Source organism: Miniopterus schreibersii (genome assembly GCF_964146895.1).
Source record: "Miniopterus schreibersii genome assembly, chromosome: 9".
NCBI lineage: Eukaryota > Metazoa > Chordata > Mammalia > Chiroptera > Miniopteridae > Miniopterus > Miniopterus schreibersii.
The window spans coordinates 66875-75244 of record NC_138118.1 but is presented as its reverse complement, the minus strand read 5'-3'; the positions used below and the strand labels follow the sequence as shown (position 1 = coordinate 75244).

Genomic DNA, 8370 nt, shown 5'->3' with positions numbered 1-8370 from the left:
CCGCTGCCCCGGGTCCCCCTCTCCGCTCCCCCGGTCCCCCCCCCGCTGCCCCGGGTCCCCCCCCCCGCTCCCCCGGTCCCCCCCCCGCTGCCCCGGGTCCCCCCCCCGCTCCCCCGGTCCCCCCCCCGCTGCCCCGGGTCCCCCTCTCCGCTCCCCCGGTCCCCCCCCCCCGCTGCCCCGGGTCCCCCTCTCCGCTGCCCCGGGTCCCCCCTCCGCTCCCCGCTGCCCCGGGTCCCCCCCCGCTGCCCCGGGTCCCCCCCCGCTGCCCCGGGTCCCCCTCTCCGCTCCCCCGGTCCCCCCCCCGCTGCCCCGGGTCCCCCCCCGCTGCCCCGGGTCCCCCCCCGCTGCCCCGGTCCCCCCCCCGCTGCCCCGGGTCCCCCTCTCCGCTCCCCCGGTCCCCCCCCCGCTGCCCCGGGTCCCCCCCCCGCTGCCCCGGTCCCCCCCCCGCTGCCCCGGGTCCCCCTCTCCGCTCCCCCGGTCCCCCCCCCGCTGCCCCGGTCCCCCCCCCGCTGCCCCGGGTCCCCCCCCGCTGCCCCGGTCCCCCCCCGCTGCCCCGGTCCCCCCCCCGCTGCCCCGGGTCCCCCCCCCCCGCTCCCCGCTCCCCCGGTCCCCCCCCCCCCCCGCTGCCCCGGTCCCCCCGCCCCTTCAGCAGCCTGGGGAGCAGGTGAGGGCGGCGCCCGCGGGCCGAGGTCGCGCAGGGCCCGCCCAGCTCGAGGGGACAGGCGGCCGGGCCGCGACCGGGGGTCCCCCCCCCACCGGGAGTCCCCCCCCACCGGGAGTCCCCCCCCCACCGGGAGTCCCCCCCCCACCGGGGGTCCCCCCCCCACCGGGAGTCCCCCCCCACCGGGAGTCCCCCCCCCACCGGGAGTCCCCCCCCACCGGGAGTCCCCCCCCTCCGGGGCAGGGAGCCCGCTCGGGGCGGAAGCGGTGGGCGCGCCCGCTCGCGCTCACCTGTTAGACGCCGACCTGAAGACGCCCCAGAGCGGCAGGTTGGGGTGCACGGGCTGCCTCCCAGGCCGGTGGGGTCCTGTTGGGGCGACTGGAAACTAAGGAAACTGGCTTCGTTTGGGTGGAGCAGGTCTCCCTGCGCCGCGTGCAGCCCGGAAGGTCGTTCTCTCCCCGACCTGCCGCGGGGTGGGGGGTGGGGGTGCGGGGGGGTGGGGGGGTGGGAGGGGGTGGCGGGTTGGGGGGTGCGGTGGGGTGGGGTGCGGGGGGGTGGGAGGGGGTGGCGGGGGTGGGGCGGTGGCGGGGTCGCCCCCCCATCTGCCTCCAGAGGCACCTTCTGACACCGGAGGGATTAGTGCCGCTTCAGTCCTAGTTGTCCAGCAAGTGGGAAGCGCCAGAAATGAAAAGCAGAACAGGTGACTGCTGTGGTTGTCATGTTTTGAAAATAATCTCAAGGTTACACAGAAGTTAGAGTAAGAACAACCCAGCGGCTGGAGATGGCCTCCTGCTCACCAGTCCTGCTCCCTGGGACCCCCCGCACCCGGGTTAGGTCAATGCCTTTCTGTCATCTCTTCTAGCACCCGCTCCCCTGTCTGCCTGTCTGTCTGTCTCCATGCATCACCCATGTACCTGTCTGGGGAACAGGATTCAGGGCCAGGACCTGGACTCTGGGTAGGCAGCCTGGGACCTGGGAGCTTACTGACTCTGGGTTCAATGGACAAACATCTTTCACACGGTTCCACCCCGGACACGGCAACCAACCGATGTCCCTGAGCTATTTGTCCATTTGTAAATGCAAGGACGGCTGCCCTCCCACCTCGGGTGGGGGCTGTGAGGCTCTGGGTGACTGACAGGAGTGCGTTGTCACCGCCTGCCCTGAACATCAGGAGACACAAGGCCCCTGCACTGTGGGAGCCCGTGGTCCAGCAGGTGGACACAGGAGAGGGAGAAACAGGTGTGAAGTAATGAGGCACAGGGAAGGGGAAGGAGGAGCTCGTGGGGTGCCAGGAAGACGGTCAGGAGAGAACCAAGGCTGGCTGGAAGCATCCATCGGAGGGAACTGGACAGGAGCTCCAAGAACAAGGAAAGTGCCCAGAGCACCAGAGAAGTTGGGAAATGTGGCTGGTGCCGGAGGCCTGAGAACAGAAGGATAACCTTGACCTAGGGGAGAGCAAACTCAGACGGCAGGAGAGTCCACTCGTCACAGCGCAGGTCAGGTCAGGAGGAGGACAAAAGTTCCCTACGGGGCTCCGAAGTCTGACTGATGTCGGGATGGGTGGTACTTATATTTGTCAATCAAAGGTGACTCTGCCCATTCTCCCGGGAGTTTCCCCACTTTCCCGGGCAGGGGGAGCCTGTGCACTCAGGGCTGGGGGGAGAGGGGCTCCTCCGAGGGGGCTGGTGTTGCTCTGGCCCTGCTGAGGTGTGGGGGGCCCTTACGGTGCTGTGCTGGGGCCTCTCCTGGGCTCTAGTCTTAAGGGCCCCACCTGGACCTCCAGGTCCCCTCACCTCTTCTGACCACACGTCTACGCTCAACACCTGTGCCTGCGCGCTCTGGGGCCCCGGGAGGGGGTGCCCGCACAGGTGCCACTTCTGCCGCTGAGCCCTGAGTGGAGAGAATCAAGTCCCTAAGGGTGGAAGTGACCCCAGTCCTGTGCTGCCCCACAAACCAGAAGCTCGGGAGCCTCTGGATCCAGCGAGAGGAGCCTTGGGGCTCATGGCTCGAAGACTGAGGTGGCTTCAGAAAAAGGTGGGGCACCTTGTACTTGCCAAAAGGAAGTTTCACGCAGGTCCTTCTGGTCCCTCTGCCCCGTCTAGATGAATAATACTGGGGACCAAATCTGCTTGGGTGGGGGGGACGTGCCCACACCCCACGAGGCCATTTATAACTTGTAGAAACTCACCGCCTGCCTGTGTTCTTTTTGTGTTTTTTAAAAGGCTGGATGCTGGACTTCAACAAACTTTACTTCCTCCTCCCCATGGAAAGCCTGGGGTGGTGGCGAGTATGGTCAGCTTCAAGTCCATTACCCACTCACAACTGTGACGGGGTGGGGTCAGCAGGTGGCCAAGGGAGTGCCCTTTGGAGCCTGGCCCCCCACCTTGTGCCCTGTGGGTTCCTGGAAGCAAACCCAGAGCATCTTCTGTGTTCCCAGGTCCTGCAGGCACACAGCACCCTGGCCCTGTGGCACCCCCCACACTCTCCGAACGCACTGTGCACAGAGCCAAAGGCCCGTGTGCACTTGTCACCTCGACCACATTGGTCCCCCAGGCTGTGGAATTCCTAGCACATGCTTGGTCTGCTCAAGATGATCCTGAAGATAAAGCCGAATGCCAGCGTGGAAGCCTTCACAGACATTTTCTAACGTATACACATGAGAGGTGCAGCCCGGGGATGTACCCCCCAGCCCTGTGCTGCCTTCCTGGATGGACACAGACACCGCTAGCACCCAGCCTCAGCGGGTCAGCGACGTCCAGGCTGCACAGCTGCCCAATGGCTCGAAGCCCCTCCTAAATGACCTAAACTGCAACCAGCATGACCCCACAGCCCTAGGCCCTTACCACAGGACAGCAAAGCTCTCGGCTTCCTTTCCCCAGCCCAGTCCTGCATGGGGCCCTGAACCTGGCGGGGAGCCCTGCATAGCAGCAGGTGTGGGGTCTCTGCTTCTTTACCTCCATGGTCAGAAGAGAGTGCAGAAAGCCCCACTTACTGGCACAGTGGGGCTGTTTTGTGAGTTCCTCAGGCCCCATCCCCCACCCAAAATTGCTGGGGATCCTCAACTGTAGCCCCATCTGTGCAGAGGGGTTGCCGCTCAGAGTGCTGCAGCTCCCACAGGTTCCCTCCTGTTGGGATCACCTTCCCTGTCCAGATGGGCCCCTTGTGAGAAAGACTTTTAAGCCGCAGCCAACATCTGTGTAAGGAGAGTAAAACCCACCCTTTGCTTTGCCAAGCAGGACAGCCGGCTGCTGGGAGCTCAGCTCCTCTCCAGGAGCTGCAGTCAGGGCAGCCAGCCAGCTGCGGGGTCACCCCAGGCTCCCAGGCAGGGGCTGGAGCCAGTCCTGCCTCCCCAGGAGTTCACAGGCCAAGTCTCCCCAAACTGACTTGGAGGTGTTGCCCTTGGCTTGAAAGGAGACATCAGCACAGTGAGGACCCCACCCCAGGGCCTCCCCTGCTGGCCCCGCTCTGACATGGCCTTGGTGAGGACATGGCCTTGGTCAAGACGTCCAGCACAATGCAGAAGTCATGAGATGGGCATCTTGCCTTATTGCTGGTCTCAGCAGGAAAGCATGTGGTTTCTCACCATTAACCACGTAGTGTAAGTATGTAATTGTGCCACAATTCTGGAATATTTTATATTTTTTGTTCTTTTTTTTCTTGCTGCATTTCACATTTGGGAGTTTCCATGGAGATTTCCTTCAGCTCCGGGTTCTTTCCTGAGCATGTTTAGGGATGAGCCCCTCCGAGGCACTCGCTCCTGGCGACAGCGTTTGGTTCCCGAGCACTTCCTTTTGATTCCCTCTCAGAAGCTCAGCCTCCGCCTGCATTGCCCACGTGTTCCTGCACTTTGTCCGCTTTTCTCCTTAGAGCCCTGAGAACGTTAATCCTGGTTGTTCTATTTCTGCCTCTGAGGATCCCCACATCTCTGCCACATCTGCGTCTGCTTCTGGTACTTGCTTCGCCTCTTCAGACTGTGGTTTTGTTTTCTCACCCGCCTTGTAATTGTTTGTTGAAAGTTGGACATGATGTAGTGGATGAAAGGAACTGAGGTAAATAAGCTTTTATTATTAGTTTTTGTGTTTATCTGGCCACGATATTCACTGTGAGAACCTGGTCCACTCCTAGAGATAAAACTCACAAAAGTGGGTGCCTCCTCCCCCAGCACTGGGTCCCCTGTGGAGTTTTTAACTCTCAAATTTGTCCATCACAAACCTCCATCAATTGATGGATTACAGTTTAGGTTTCCTACCCTGAGGAAATAGCTCTTCAGCACCAAGAACTGTCCCGCCAGATGGTGGGGGTCAGGAGGTACATGTCGGGGGAGGGGAGGGAGGTATCCAGGGCAGGCTTAACCTGTAAGGACATCACACATCTGAGACGCTTGTCCTGTCCCTGGACTCAACATTCTGGGTAGAAATAGCTCTAAATGCTTGCTGGCTGTTGTAGAGAAATACGTGTGACTGTCTGTGAAGAGCCAGGGAAGAGCTGGAGCACTGGGAGATTCCGGCTCAGTGCGGAGGAACCTGTGTTGGAAAGTCACCGGGAGAGGCAGGAGCAGGCAGGGTGAGACTGGGTGGAGACAAGCTCGATCCCCGTGCTCACTGATGGAGGTTAGAGCAGCTTGTGTCACCGAGGAGCAGGCAGCTGCTGTGGAGCGGTAGCTGAGCCATTTAGGATAATTTATATCCAGAGACAAGCAGAACGCAGGACGAGATTGCAGAGCGTAGGTTCCAAAGCCAGAGTTAGGAGTGCAGAAAGGTTTGCTCTTGGCTGGAAATAATGCTCAGTCTGCACAGGTCCCGTGGACTCCAAGCCACGTGGAGTGAGTGGAGCAGGAGCAGAAAGCCAAGGCCAAGGTCGCCAGGTTCTCAAGCTGCAAAGGGGAGGAGGCCAGGGGACAGAGGTCTGAGGACACTTTGTCAACGCCGGATTTTACTCTCAGTTGAGCTTGATGTTGTGATGGCCAGTGTTGTGCGCTTAGAAGCAGAGAGCTCTAATCTGGGCTTTTACATTTTTCTTTTATTTTTCTATATATTTTTGAAGTTTCTAAACAATTATTTTATAAAAAATGAGTTATTTTTTAAGTTTTTAATGGAACAATACATAGTTATAGAAATGCATAGTCTTTGGTTTAACTTTGTCTTGTAGTTTTTAGTTATGTTTAATGGAACAAATATTTATACACTTGTTAGTATGTCTAATAAATGGGACATCTCGTTCCAGCAGACACGTGTCCTCCAGCCTCACTCTGAAAACAACAGGGACTTCAACGTTTTCCCTTCAAGAAGGTCAAAGAAGAAACATCAGAGGCAAAACTCATCTTCTAAATATTTAATTACTCTATTAGTGGCAAGTTTTGAATTTAAAATACCAGATAGAGCCCTGTGTGGCTCAGTGGTTGAGGGTCATCCCATGCTCCAAGAGGTCACAGTTCGGTTCGTGGTCAGGGCACATGCCCCGGTTGTGGGCTTGATCCCCAGTAGGGGGCGTGCAGGAGGCAGCTGATTGATGTCTCTCATCACTGATGTTTCTCTCTCTCTCTCCCTCTAGGTTCCTCTCTCTAAAATCAATAAATTTTTAAAAATAAATAAATAAAATAAAATACCAGCTAAAAAATTTCCTCCACAAGTAGATGCCAGGAGAAAACAATACAAGCACTGCAGGTTAGAAGGGGCACTTTCAAGGATCACCTCTGTCTACTTGTCTTCTGCTCACCGTGACCCGGCCAGGTGCCAGACAAGGCTGTGGTGTGCGACAAATAACCTTTTCCAGATTCAACTAAATGGTGCTCATGGCACAGTGTGTATGTGTCCAGCAGATGAATTTGGGGCTCTGTGTACCCCTCCTCGTTGGATTCCCATCCCTCCACCCAGTGTAGCTACATCAAAGCTACAAGGAGCAACAAAGGGCACACTGCTAGGACCTCCTCTGAGTGACCATCCGGTGCAGAGACGATGGCTGGAGCCTGTCTCACTCGTGTCAACATCCAATCACGTGCTGATGTGTGTAGCTGTCTGACTGTTTTATGTGTCTCCTCTCTGCGGAGTGGCAAACGTGTCTGGGACCCGCATCTCCTGGGGTGCCGGGGAGCCCCCTTCAACATGGCAGTGTTTGCTGTGTGTTAATTTGCATCATCCCACCACTCACTAGCCTGTCTTCAGATGATCACGGGAGATAGAAAACCTAACGCCAAACTGATTATTCACCAAACAGCAAGGATTTGTCAGCACCCAGTATGTGGGAAGCACTTGGGTTGACATCTGAGAAAAGACATCACCGAGAACCAAGTGTTGCTTCAGGCGGCACAGAACGTGCAGTCCTCAGGGAAGGACAGACGTCCCTAATTACAGGAGACCCCACAATGTCGTCAGTGCTGTCTTCTAGTAAACTCAACCAGCCAATTGACAGGATTTAGATCGATCATAAGTGAAGTAAATATTGAACTTTAACTCAGATGCTAAAGGCATCATCTTGGACACATTGTAACCTTAGAAAATGACGATCGGCTAGGCCCGCCTTCCTCCTGGAGAATGTTCATTTTATAATTGAGAGCACTTTAGCTGATTGCTTTAAAATGTTTCATTCCTCAAACAGGTCACATCCTGTTTTAATTTTCTTTATGCAGTGTTCTCCCCTTCCAGCTTGTAAAATATGTTTTTGAGTGAAGATTAAAAATAGAATGTGGGAAATGGGAAGAGGAAACTGAAAAGACAAAATGCAGATAGAATAATTAATTACCCCTCCGCTGTGTCGCCCACAGGAGGCAGATTTTCAGAAAGGTAATTTGTTGTTGCCCGGTGGCACTGTGTGCCGGGGGGGGGGGGGGCTGTAATGGGGTGAAATGAGATTGGCCCGCCTCATGTGTCACCTGTTCCAGGTTCCCCCAGGAGCTCCAGGGGGACATGAGCAGCAGCCAGTGTTTTTTCAGCACCACTGGGATATTTGTAGCCCTGGGGACACCAGGGACCAGCACACCCACTGTGCGGATCTGGGCCTCTTAGCAGAGGGGCGACACGCTTGCCGAAGGGCACAGTACAGTAAGACCTTTTGAAAATTAAAAATTTTTACTATTTGTTCTTGCAGCCAAAACTCAGTTCAGCCTCCAAACACATGCAGGACAGGCCTTCCTGTGGCCCAAGTCCAAGAAGTACAAGCCCTTGCTCTAAGTCTTACGTCTTTCAGGCCGATATCCAGATGTTTGGGTGGCGGGACCTGTGGGTTTGGTGCTGAGAGATTTATTGCTCCTGGTTCCCAAACTGGCATTGTCACACCCCGGGATAAACTTGGAGGGAACATACAAAGGTTTATTCTCTCTACTGAATGAACCCACAGATCCGATGCCAAGGCTGGCCCTTAAGTATATCTTTCTAGTGGTGCAGATGGGTTTGCACCCTTTGCCTTGCCCTTCTGATGGCACTGGCTGTAACTTGAGATGTCATTGAGTCACTTATAGAGATTTTTCTCTGGGAGAAAGTAATTTATGGAGCTGGCCGTAGGGAAAAGCATTGCGTCTGCACTGCTTTGGCTGCGGAGCACAGTGACCCAGATCGTAACCCCGGGTGCATCCCAACACTGTCTGGTCCCCGTGGGTCACTGTGCACAAGCTTTTTAACCCGTAGGAGGCAGGAAAGCTCCTACCACACAGTGAGGGCAGTAACATCATGGACACAGGCCATTGTGCAGACTAAACGAGACAAACAGGTAAGCTG

General features: G+C 56.9%; 1 long non-coding RNA gene across 1 annotated transcript; it reads left to right on the top strand.

Moving 5' to 3' along the window:
* The first annotated feature begins 3600 nt into the window (after positions 1 to 3600).
* Positions 3601 to 7736, top strand: LOC308561711. The gene is made up of 4 exons (XR_013999546.1): positions 3601 to 4259; positions 4529 to 4710; positions 5885 to 5970; positions 6212 to 7736. It is a non-coding gene; the product is annotated as an uncharacterized lncRNA (long non-coding RNA).
* The last annotated feature ends 634 nt before the right edge of the window (positions 7737 to 8370 follow it).